Consider the following 13,203-nt stretch of genomic DNA (forward strand, 5'->3'; position numbering starts at 1 on the left):
TCCCGAATATCGCCTCGGATTCACTTCTCCGCACGTCCTACCTTCCAGAAAGTGGTCGCTTTTCTGTTCAGAGAGTTGTTGCTATTCCTTTCTTCGATCTCCTGTTGAGTTTGTAGGTGTTCAGAATGGTTTGATCCCTATCCAGCTGAATTCCTGAGAGGAGACGAAATCCAGGTCTCCTACTCCTCCGCCATCTTCTGATGTTCCACCAATTTTATTATAATTCTTAAATGTGGGAAAACTAAAACTCCTTGAGAAGAAAATTGTTGTGCTAGTCATATATATTGTTAAATGAATCTATTCGAATTGTGCCAGCCTATCTATAGATAGCCCTTCTTAAATGCATTCACAAAGAAACCAGCGATGTTCGTACTTAATCAAATTATTCTAAACCCAATATATAATATTTAAAATTGGACGAATTTTATCGTATGTTCAAAAGAAAGATCTCTTAAGTCCTACAAAAAAGATTTACTTTTCCATCTTCCTTTGTGTGAAACAGCCTGGATTTATGAAGAGTAAAGTCTGATAGTTCAGCAAAGTGAAATTGTCCTTTTTATCTGCTGACTATCCCCAGTGCAGTGCTCTTTACGTTGCTTGCATTTGCTAAACCAGGACCTGAGGAGACTTACCTCTTAAATAACAAGGGGAGAACGGGGGTCTAGTGGCTTGAGTATTATCCTGACTTCAGCACTTCAGGGATTCTGTCTTCAACTAGCTGTTTCATTTAATTATTTAACTGTTCTCATCCTGCTCTTTGTGTATAAAAGAAAACAATATTTTCCTCATGCCTTATAAATGTTCCAGGGCTTAATTATTGCTTGCAAACTTCTCTGAGCCTTCTGAAAAAGGGTAGACATAATTCTTCGATCTTATAGGTAGACACTGCTTAGGGGTTTTTCTGAATGCAGAATGGAAAATAATACAAATTCATCTGAGTGATGTGTGAGAGGTTCTGTAATGCTGATTGCATATCACTGGAGAACAAATTAAGCCCATCAAATGCCTCAAATATCAATCTCAAATCACAATGTACTTGAAACAGGGGCCTGGTGTTTTATTTACGAGATGATCGCTTTCCTCTCCAAATGAATTAGCTCTTCCACAATGTGTTGATTGGTGGAGTGGGAGTTTAGCAGGCTAGGAATTGTGTACTTCTTGACAACAGAACACTTGATGCCTAACTTTTGTGGATAGATTTTAAAACTGTTAAATGAAATATCACCATGGAATATCGATTATTCGTTATTCTTGAAGAGCAGGTCAAGCCCAGGATTATATGTTCAGATTTATAGAAACATTACCTTTTAGAATATATTAAGGGCTATGATTTTTTTTTTTTTTGAAACAGGGAGATGGTTGGGGGAAGAGATACATCTAAAAATACGTATTTCTAGGGCTGTCAAATCTCTTTGCATTTTTTGAAATATAAAGTCAGCAAGGTAAAACTGATAACAGAAAGACATATAACCTAATGAGGAAATATGCAAAGGATATAAATAGCTAATTCAGAGAAGAGTAATCCAAGTGACCAGTAAATATATAATAGTGGCTCAAGTTTTCTAGTGGTCAGCATAATCTAAATTAACGTTAATAAAGAGCTGTTATTTATATATTGCCACCCAGTAGAACGGCAAAGAAATAACAGATGATTATGTTTCCTGCTGGAGCAGAGATGGCGGGGGAAGCAGAGCCCTCCCATATACATCACTAGTAGAAATGCAAATATTACAGCACAACCCAAGAAAGCAGTGTGAGCACATTTATTAAATCACACTTCCATTTCTTGGAAGCCTTGTAAATGAAAGTTCAAGTCAGTAAGGATAAATAAGAAAGAAATCAAAGACCCATCACTAGGTGAAAAGTGGAACACATTTTGGTGAATTCAGATTGACGTGAGAAGTGCTAATTATCCACCAAAATTTATTTTCTCCTTCTGTAGTGATCAAATCATAGCTGAGATGTGGTTGCCTGGCCAGGGGCTGCCGGGGTCCTCTTGCCACTAGGGATGGTCTCGTAAATTAGGTCTTGTCAAGGAAATGTGAATGGAAGTCCTGAGTGCCAATCCAGGGCCGACCCATGCGCCTCCTACCTGTGCTCCTTCCTGTTTCCAATCCAGGGTGGGACTGGCAATGGCTTCAGCAATGTAATATCCAAAATTGGATATTACATATCTAATCCTATGTACTGAGGATAATATAACTGCCATCAGCCTGAACAACTGTATGGAATAAAGCTGCCAGGGGACAGGGGACAATTGGCTGGAATTATTAGATGAAAGACAAAGTTTGAGGGTTTTTTTTTTTTCCTTTGTTTTTGTTTTTGTCTTTGATGTTTTTTAGGTTGCTTTATTTTAGCAGTTTAGCCATTTACTCTAATGAACAACATGCCATGCAATATTATGTAACCTTTGTTAAGAATGAGTTAGATCTACACCAGCTGAGTCGGCTGCGTGAGCAGGGGGATTGCATGACATACAAAAAAGTTTCCATATGATCCAATTTTTGTAAAATAAATGCAGAAGCATATACCCCAGTAGGACACACAAAGAAGGCTGGAGATTGAACTAACAATTAAACAACCAACCGACAAACCAAGTTAAAGTAACCTAGGCAGGAATTGCCAAGGTGCTTTATAATATGGAATCTGAAAATAACAATAGAGAGATTACAAGGATAATTCTTGTTCAGATTTTATGACTTTAATTTTTACTTGACTTCTGAGTTCATTATGTTCTTTTATGCTATGTTTCCAAATGTTTACTTAGTATCATTACCTAGATATTCTGCAGGTACTTCGTATATAAAAAGAAGATGATTCCCTTCTTGGGAAACAACAAATAATAAACGTGTGAAGCAAGCATTTTAGAGCACCTACATACAAAGTGTCAGGCTTTTGTGACGTATGCTGGGTGATACAAAAACTAAAAAAAGTCCCTCTCTCTCAAGAATAATAGTCAGATGATGGGGTCCCTGGGTGGCAGAGTCTGTTAAGTGACCAGCTTTTGGTTTTGGCTCAGGTCTTGATCTGAGGGTCTTGTTCTGAGGGTCGTGATCTCAGGATCGTGAGATTGAGCCCCACGTCGGGCTCCCAGCTCAGTGTGGAGCCTGCTTAGGACTGTCCTTCCCTCTTCCTCTGCCCCTGCCCCCCGCAAATAAATAAATATAAGAATCCATAGTCAGAGGAAAGAGGAAATATAAACAGATAATTTCAATAAAATTTAATGAATGCTTTAATATGGATATGTACAGAAAAATGTAGGAGATTTGAAGAAATGTCCCTTTACTTGATTTCAGAAGCTAGGCTAATTTTTAGGGATAAGTTTCATTGAGCCTGGTGAATCTTTGTGCTTTGGTGATACATTATCTTACTACCTTAAGAATGTTTATCATGTGTTATTATTGTTAACTTACTTGTTGGAAGGTAAATATGGTCACTACTCCATTTCCAGGCAAAGCACCAGGCACAAAGTTTGCTAGGGAATGAGGAAAAGTGATGAAATAAACATGATTCTTGTCCTTGATAAAGGAAAATTTCAACTTTTAATGTTTGTGGCCCTTGCCCTGGGGCTTCCAGGGAAGCTATACTTGAACTTTACCAAGGTCAGAATGACTCAGCAAAACCTCCAAAGCATGGGCTCTATTTCTGCCCCGAGCACACAGTGTACATCTGCTTTGTTAGAGAAAATAACCAAAAAGGAGCATTCTGAACACAAAGATAAGAAAAAGTAGGAAACTTCCCTGGTTTCTGTAAGATTAAAGTCATACAGCCTGGCATTTACTAGAAACATTAGATAAGGTCTGCAACTTTCTGAAATGTTCTTTGTCTAATAATTTGTAACTTTTTATGTAAAAAGTGTATATAACCCTACACTAAATGTCCCCTTACTGGAGCATTCTCGTCTTTGTGAAGATCGTGTATTGGGTAGGTATCCTAACTTGGGCTTGAATAAAACTCTTCCTTTTTTTTTTTAGAAATTCTAAAAGTTTTGTTCATTTTGCATCGACATCCTCAGGGAACTCAAAGACCTGTAGGAAGTGGAGCTGTGTAAGAAAAGGTGTGGAAAAAAAAAAGTGTTCAGAGAATATTCTTTTCTACTGTAGTAAATACTCATTAGGAGTAAAATATAGTTCAGCTGGCTTCTAGTCCAAAGCTGCTTTGTGATGTTCCATGTAGTACAACTGGGTCTTAGGGCTTCTCTGACCAATACTGATTTTTTTGTTTTCTTCTTTCTTTTTTTTTCAATATTTATTTATTTGAGAGAGAGAGCGAGAGCACGTGCATGCAAGCTGGGGGAGGGGCAGAGGAAGAAAAACTCAAGCTGACTCTGTGCTGAGTGCAGAGCCTGAAGCAGGACTTGATCTCACAACCCTGAGATCATGACCTGAGCTGAAATCAAGAGTTGGATGCTTAACTGACTGAGTCACCTGGGCAGCCCCCAACACTGATTCTTTGTATTCAAGTGTGTCTTGAGTTTATGGGAGCTGCAAGACCTGGAGGGCAGGAGCCAGGCCCAGGATGGCTGTTAATTCAATGGTGTGGGAAGAATCTACTTCATAGTACACTAATTCCTTTAAGATGTGCATGGCTCAAACACATAGGACAAAACCACCCACAAAAATTATTGTAAACTTGTTGACTCTCTTATTTATCCTTCTGCTCATATTTCTTGGGTACTGAGTTGCAACTTTTCACTTTCAAATACTTTGGAGACTATTCTAACAGAGGCAATACTTGATGGATGGTTTCCTTAAGTGCTTAGTGAAATTTTGCTGGAACTCATATAACATCTTTCTCTTCTGAATAATGATCCCAGAGAGAAATACTCTTAGAATCATAGAGCTATAAACACTCAAAGTGGGAGGTATTTAAAGGTCATCCAATTTAACCACTCACACAATACTTTAGGTCAAGTTTCTATGATGACATTTTAGGTCTTCCACAGATTAGCCCCAACCAGCTCTCCATACAGGTCTCACATTGTTCATACATTTGCTCTTAGGAAGGCCAGAGAGTTAAATGTTCATTTTAAAGTAATTTCTGGCATGTTTATATGCTTATGGAAGTTACTATCTTATCTCATCAGCATGACCATATGACTAAGTGAACAAAGAATTTAATTTGGATTTATATTATTATCTGAAAATTTCACTTTCAAATATAAGTAAGCATGATATGAAAAAAATCTCTTTAAATGCTTTATATGTTGAAATTCTCATGAGTCACTTGGAGGATAGGTGTAAATTTACTACTATAAGAGAGAAATATAAAAATTGATGATTGTGAAAGCTGCTAACTTTTTGTGCAAACATTGAATATTAAAATAATATTTTAAATGATATTAAATGATATTTAAATAACTGATAATTAGGGAAATGGCTTGATTATTATGGAAAGGCTAAAAGAGTATATTAGCAAATTTTAGGAAGAATGTTATACCCTTTTTGTTCCCCAAATGTGTATTGAAATGAAATTATAAGGCAGGAAAATGGAAAATAGTACTCTTTCTTGTACTGATTGTTTGGTCTACTTGTTATACCAATGATTGATAGAGGAATATTAAAGTCTCCGACCATGAATGTGGATCTTTTTCTCCCTTTAATTTTGTTAATTTTTGTTTCGCTTACTTTGGTGCTCTGTTTTAGTTTCTTATATATTAAGCATTATTGTTTTCCTGATAAATTAAGCCATTTTACCATTATGAAATGCCTTTACTTACCTTGGGAAATTTTCTTTGTATTGAAGTCTCTCTCTCTCTTTTTTTAAATTTATTTATTTGACAGAGAGAGAGATAGTGAGAGCAGGAACACAAGCACGGGGAGTGGGAGAGGGAGAAGCAGGCTTCCCGCAGAGCAGGGAGCCTGATGCGGGGCTCGATCCCAGGTCCCTGGGATCATGACCTGAGCCGAAGGCAGTTGCTTAACCGACTGAGCCACCCAGGTGCCCCATGTATTGAAGTCTCTTTTGATACTGATCAAATCATTCTGCTTTTCTTTTGATTAATATTTTTGTGGTATATATTTTTCCATCAGTTTTCTTTTAACGCATTTGTATCTTCATATTTAAAGTATGTTTCCTGTAGATAATACATACTTGGATTTAAAAAAAATCCATTCTGAAAATCTTTGCCTTCTAAGTGGAATGTTTATCATATTAAAATGTAATATACCTATTGACAGAACTGGGCTTAAATCTATCACTTTGTTTAAATTTCTATTTGTCACTCTTCTTTTTTTCCTCCTCTCAATTTTTATTTATCTTCATCACTGATGAAGATAAAGTCCCTCTGGGACTGTTTCATATGCTCTATGCTTATGGCTCATGTTGGTATTGTGCATATCATTGACCAGTCACTGAAACACTGGTCAACTAAGCCCCAATGTTGGAAGGAAGGCATTTTTGCCCTTATGGTTCTATCAAAATGTAGCTTTATCTAAGCTGTATTCTGTGACAATGGTCAGCTTTTTGCACTCCTCTTTCACCAGTAGGACCCCTATTGTTTTTTGACAGGAAGTAAGATTTTTTGGTGGGCATTAATAAGGAGGGGGCAGTGCCAAGGTTCCTATGAGTGCAGAGCATGCCATTTGTCCAGGGGGGCAAGATTAGGGATATATTTTGTATTTGACCCCACAGCCATTTGGATGAGCTGCTTTTCAAACACCATGTCTTAAAATTCATATGCATTAAACTTAGTAAAGCCCCACTTCTTGGAAATGTGGATCTTCTGGCCACCAGGGAACTTGAGCTTGGCCCTGTGTAAGGCCTCAATCACATGCTTCTTGTCCTGCAGCTTGGTACGGATGGACGTGATAACTTGGCCAATGTAGACCCTGGCCACTGTGCCCCGGGGCTTTCCAAAGGCACCCGGCATACTTGTCTGGAGCCCCTCAGCCCTAACACTGGACAACATCTTGTTGATACAGATGACATGGAAGGTTGGAGCAGCACTCATATGTGAAAACCATTTTTGTAACAGCTTTTCTCTATATACCTGTTGGCACAAATACAGGCGGGCTCCTGGGCTTTAGAGGAGAGCTGCTCATATTCATCTGATCCCATGTGGCCACGTAGTGGGAACTCATCCACTTTTGCCTTCTTCTGCCCCAGGTCAAATATGCGGATCTTGGCATGAGGGACATCTCTGCAGAAGCAAGAGTTTGGATACAGCTTGTTCTTAAAATATTGGTAACAGCAGGCAGGGCGGTGGCCCATGGTGACACCAGGATCTCTAGTGGCACACTGAAGGAAAAGAGTAGGACCCCTACTTTAAGCAATGGTTTTGGCTCTGGAATCCTACTGTGTGGGAGTACTTTCAGTTCTAATACCCTCCAGGAGTTAAATTCCATTGCCTGCTTTCATATATGGAGACCAGGAGTCTGTGTCTTTAGTCCAACTTACTGCTTTATAATTTTGTTATTTTTTAAGTACATGGAGGTATTAATTTTGTTTTTGAGAATGGCTACATTTTTATTTATTTATTTTTAATGAACATATAATGTATTATTGGTTTCAGAGGTACAGGTCTATGATTCATCAGTCTTTTTTTTTTTTAAGATTTTATTTATTTATTTGACAGAGAAAAAGAGAGATCACATGTAGGCAGACAGGCATGCAGGCAGGCAGGCAGAGGGAGAGGGAGAAGCAGGCTCCCTGTTGAGCACGGAGTCTGATGCAGGGCTTAATCCCAGGACCCTGGGATCATGACCTGAGCCGAAGGCAGATGCTTAACTGTGTGTCCCAGGCGCCCCTGTGATTCATCAGTCTTATATAACACCCAGTGCTCATTACATCACATGCCCTCCTTAATGTCCATCACCCAGTTACCCCATTTCTCCAGCCATCTCCCCTCCAGCAACCCTCAGTTTGTTTCCTATGATTAAGAGTCTCTTATGGTTTGTCTCCCTCTCTGATTTTGTCTTGTTTTATTTTTTTTCCTCTCTTCCCCTATGATCCTCTGTTTTGTTTCTTAAATTCCACATAGCAGTGAGATCATATGATAATTGTCTTTCTCTGATTGACTTATTTTGCTTAGCATAATACCCTCTAGTTCCATCCACGTCGTTGCAAATGGCAAGATTTCATTTTTTTTGATGGCTGAGTACTATTCAATTGTATATATATACCACATCTTCTTTATCCATTCATCTGTTGATAGGCATCTGGGCTCTTTCCATAGTTTGGCTATTGTGGACATTGCTGCTATAAACATTGGGGTGCAATACCCCTTTGGATCACTACCTTTGTATCTTTGGGATAAATACCCAGTAGTGCAATTGCTTGGTCATAGGGTAGCTCTATTTTCAACTTTTGGAGGAACCTCCATATTGTTTTCCAGAGTGGCTGTACCAGCTTGCATTCCCACCAACAGTATAAGAGGGTTCCCCTTTCTCTGCATCCTCGCCAACATCTGTTGTTTCCTGACTTGTTAATTTTATTGAGAATGGCTACATCTTTATAATGTTTCTTTATAATTTTTTCTTAATAATTTTATCAACTCTTTTTGGAATGTCAATGGGGGTAGGCTGAATAGGTCTATAAGTGGTGTGTGTGTGTGTGTGTGTGTGTGTGTGTGTGTGTATGTATGTATGTATGTAGGTCACAGAGAGGATTTACCATATAATCTTGAGTGGAAATCTTGTTTCTTTATAAGATAAGAATAATAATATCTCATTTATAAAATTATTGTAAGCCTTAAATGATATAAACCACATAGAATGCTTGGTAAGATGCCTCACCCGATAAAAAGACTCAGTAAATATCATGGAACATTTTACTACAAAATAGAGTCACGCAGTTATTGAAAATGATAGAGAACATGAGGAGATAAAAATTGCATCAGGCCCTGAGAACTGCCTTTGGAATATTTGTTTTTGAGACAATCTCTGAGAGTATAGAAAGTGTGGGATGGGGGTTCTTGCTTTGGCCTATAAGACATTGTTTGAAGAAATATTAATCTCCTGGATAGCCATTCAGTGAGAGGTAGTGGGAAGGGACAATTCTCTATGGTCTTTTGTGTTTCTGCAGGTCTTGCACAGTGAATTACTAGATGCCCCTTTTTCTGAACTATTTTTCAAAGATATTTATATAGTGAACAGCTACACAAGTTGCTATCTAATGTCAGCTCAATTTAGAGAGAGAATTTATGGATTCTCCTTGATTAATTTTTCAAGTACTTTACACTTAAAAGGGAACTCTATTGCTCTGGGCTTTCACAGGTCCCGCCAAATGATAGAGATAAAACAATATCCTTAGGGACTGCTGGCTGGAAGTAGCCCAGAATTATTCTCAAAGGCATATGCTGCTGTCATTTGGCCTGGGTGGCAGACTTCTTGCCAGTATCATCCATATGAACATTATGGTTTCTTTCCAGCATGATCTTCAGTGGGAGTAAATCTGCAGAGCCCATCAAAACACATTATTTGCCCAAAGTGGGCGTATTGGTTCCTTAAGATTTCTCTTATAGTTCCCTTTACTCCCTGAAACTCCTGTACATGGCAGATAGTCTTAAGATAAAGGGTTTCAGTGGACACTGGGGTTCTCTCATTGAGATCCATTCCATGCCTCCTTTCCTTGGAAGATCTGTGTGGTTTGGTTGGGATCAGGCTAAGCTACTTCTCATTCCCTAACCTCGGCCTTCTCCTAAACACACAGTAGAAATTTCTGAGTTAGAGAGAAGTCATGATGAGATTTCAAAACAATGTATACATTAAAAAATTGTAAATCTTGGGCAATGTCAACTTGCTTTTCCTACTGCAGCCTCAGCTTATCAGATCTCTTTGATTTGATCTCTCTAGAGACTCAGAATTTGAAGGCAGCTTGTCTTTCTCTCTTATACATTTTATTGTGATAAAGACTCTCAGAATTGCCTCTTGTGTGCAGCTGTCTCTAACTTGAAAAGCTTGCCTGATATTGATATTATTTTTCTACCTCTGGTTCAGCAATAATTTCATGGGAACATTAGTTGTCAATTCTCCATTCTCACTCTCTTTGACACCCCTCCCTCCAGCATTGACTTCTTGGTGATGACAGGTGCCGTGAAGAGCCCCTGGCAGAGAGGTGATATATTATTTCTTTTTTTGCTCTCACCTTACTCACAGCAGTCATGGCATTTGTTTTAGATGAAACTGGAGCTGGCCCTGCAAGCAATTAAGTTGTCTTAACCAAACAAATGCAGTGACTAGAATTTCCACATGGCACAGCGTTTCACATTTATTGCATCTGGGGTTTGAGAAAAATCACACCTTTAAAACGTTATGAAATGAGTTTTACAGAACTGGCAGGAATTCAGTGTTGTATAGAAAATCAAGTAGGGTAGACTACTGAGAAATCAAAAATAAATAAGTGTAAGAGAAAATTATATGGTGGAATAGGGAAAGAGAAATAGAAACAAGAGCAAATAAGGCCTTTTAGGAGTGATAAAAAAAGGAGAGAAAGTATCTAGATAACAACTGTATTTTCTAAACACAGGTTCTCCTTAGGACAGCAATTTGGACACTGAGAACAGTTAGAATTCTGCATTCCAATTATAAAAAAGTATTTTATTTTAATTTCTCCAGGGTACTTTTTGTTCCCTTATAATAATATCTTAGAAACATCATTTTAGGAAGAATTTGCTCTTGATTTATAGTTTTACAATTTGTGGCGAATCCCCTCAAAGACATTAATGTGCTGGTGCTGTTTAACCTGAAAGGGTGTCTCTCAAAGCTGATGGGTTACACTCAGGAAACAGGAGATCAGAGAAGGTGGCACACAATGAGGAGGTAAATCAACCTAACCACTCTACATGTTCTGACCCTGATACTAAATGATAACTGGTTTACTTAAGAGACAACTCTGTAGTCATTTTTGTCAATTTTCTGAATGATGACACACACATAAATTGCACCTGTTCTTCTTTGTTGCTACTGGCAGAAGAATAAATGTCAGTTTCAGTTTGTACCAAAAAAATATCCAAACAAGTCTCCCTTGTATCCCCCCGAAGTTCCCCCTGAAGATCTTATTACATAATGATTATAAATACATATTTCAAGTTTGATGACCTTGAAGGAATTCTTGGTAAGATTAGCAAGGGGAAGGACGGTTGCCCAACAAATAGACATTATGAGGAGATTTATAGGCACTTAGGGAAGAGGATTCTTGGCACTTTTTAGACAAATGGTTATATAGAACCAAGAAACAGCAAAGCTGCAGGTAGTAAATAATGTGTTCAAAATTTAACATTCCAAAAAGGAGAGAAGGAACGTTGTGAATGGGTTACAAAAGGAGGAGTAAGGTTAGAGGAAAATTAAATTGCAGTAGAATATAAAGGGATTGGGGATTGTTGGGCTGCAATCTCCATCCTTATTCAGTACAGATATTTTATGGCCCTGGGACTCGTTTTATATTTTTAAAGAGCTGTTTCCTCTCTCCTGAAAGTGTTTATTTCAGAAATTAGAATTTAAATCATTATCAAAATAACAATGAAATCGGAGCTTTAACAAAGTCTGACTGATGATGTGGTAATCCTGAGTTGACCCCAGGTGAGAACCCCTGAGAGGCCACAGTAACTAGGAAGGTTACTGCAAATCAGTGTAGGACAGGGCTGCAGAATAATTTAGCAGGTTCAGGAAAAGGATTTAGAGCCAGAATATTCAGGTGGAGTGAAAGCTCTGCTATTTACTTACTGCATTATATTCACTTTGGAAAAGTACGTTAACATACCTGAGTCTCAGTGGCATTGTGCATAAGTGTGATAACATACTGCCTTTCCTACTTCTCAAGATTACTGATAAAATCAATTTTTCATCCCCACCAGGATTACAGTTCTTTGATCCTAGTACTTCTTCTTCTTCTTTTTTTTACCATTTCTCATTACCCTGCTATCCTTACCTCCTTCCTTATTCTCAACAGAGTCTGTGACCTGTCGTTATAATAACTCCCTTTTAAATGTTCTCAATAACTTTGCTCCTCTTGCTTCTTCCAATTTGTTTGGCAAAATCTCTACCCTAGTTAAATCTAACCCTACATACTTTGCAGATGCATTCATAAAAGCTGAATGTAGCTGGAAAAACATAAAATCATGAGAAGTGATTTCACTTTAAATTCATGGCCACTAATTTCAAGTAGGCCTTTAGTGCTTCTATGAAAATCATATTGAAAGCAAATATTTATTATGATAATTATATAAGACATTAATTTTTTTGTTAGATTTTAGTATTAACATAAAATGTTAACTTCAAAAAGTAATGTTCTTTCATTTTCTACTATCTTTAAGAATTTCTCTGTGATGGGAATCATTTGTTCTTTTTTTTTTAAGATTTTATTTATTTGTCAGAGAGAGAAAGAGAGAAAGAGAGAGAGAGAGAGAAGCAAGCTCCCCGCTGAGCAAGGAGCCTGATGTGGGACTCTATCCCAGGACACTGGGATCATGACCTGAGCCAAAGACAGATGCTTAACCGATTGAGCCACCCATGTTCAATTTGTACATAGTGTTCTTATTGTTTAAAATACCTACAATCAGTAATATGTCCCTTATTTCATTTTTAATATTATTTAATTTTACCATCTCTTATTTTTCATGATCAGTTTTTCCAAATTTAAGTATTTTATGTGTCTTCAAAAATTCAATACTAACATTGCTCTCTAATATTTCAAAAAATATTTCTTTCAAAAATTAAATTTTGCTTTTATCTCTCTTATTTCCTTCTTTGAGTTTTTCTGCTGTTCTTTTTATAATTTATTTATTTATTTTTAATTTGCCTGTCATATTTATTTATTTATTTATTTAATTAAAAAAAATTTTTATTAACATATAATATATTATTTGTTTCAGGGGTACAGGCCTGTGATTTATCAGTCTTACGCAATTCACAGTGCTCACCATAGCACATACCCTCCCCAATGTCTATCACCCAGCCACCCCATCCCTCCAACCCCCCACCACTCCTGCAACCCTCAGTTTGTTTCCTGAGATTAGGAGTCTCATGGTTTGTCTCCCTCTTTGATTTCATCTTATTTCATTTTTCCCTCCCTTCCCCTATGATCCTCTTGTCTTGTTTCTCAAATTCCTTATATCAGTGAGATCATATGATACTTGTCTTTCTCTGATTGACTTATTTCGCTTAGCATAATACCCTCTAGTTCCATCCACGTCGTTGCAAATGGCAAGATTTCATTTTTTGATGGCTGCATAATATTCCATTGTGTGTGTGTGTGTGTGTGTGT

At 37.6% G+C, this 13,203-nt stretch overlaps 1 pseudogene; it reads right to left on the bottom strand.

The window, feature by feature from the left end:
- Window positions 1-6,562: 6,562 nt before the first annotated feature.
- LOC102740728 (large ribosomal subunit protein uL16-like) lies at window positions 6,563-7,212 on the bottom strand (annotated as a pseudogene).
- Between the last annotated feature and the right edge of the window lie 5,991 nt (window positions 7,213-13,203).

Source organism: Leptonychotes weddellii, unplaced genomic scaffold (genome assembly GCF_054177405.1).
Source record: "Leptonychotes weddellii isolate Sample4059 unplaced genomic scaffold, ASM5417740v2 HiC_scaffold_2719, whole genome shotgun sequence".
Lineage (NCBI taxonomy): Eukaryota > Metazoa > Chordata > Mammalia > Carnivora > Phocidae > Leptonychotes > Leptonychotes weddellii.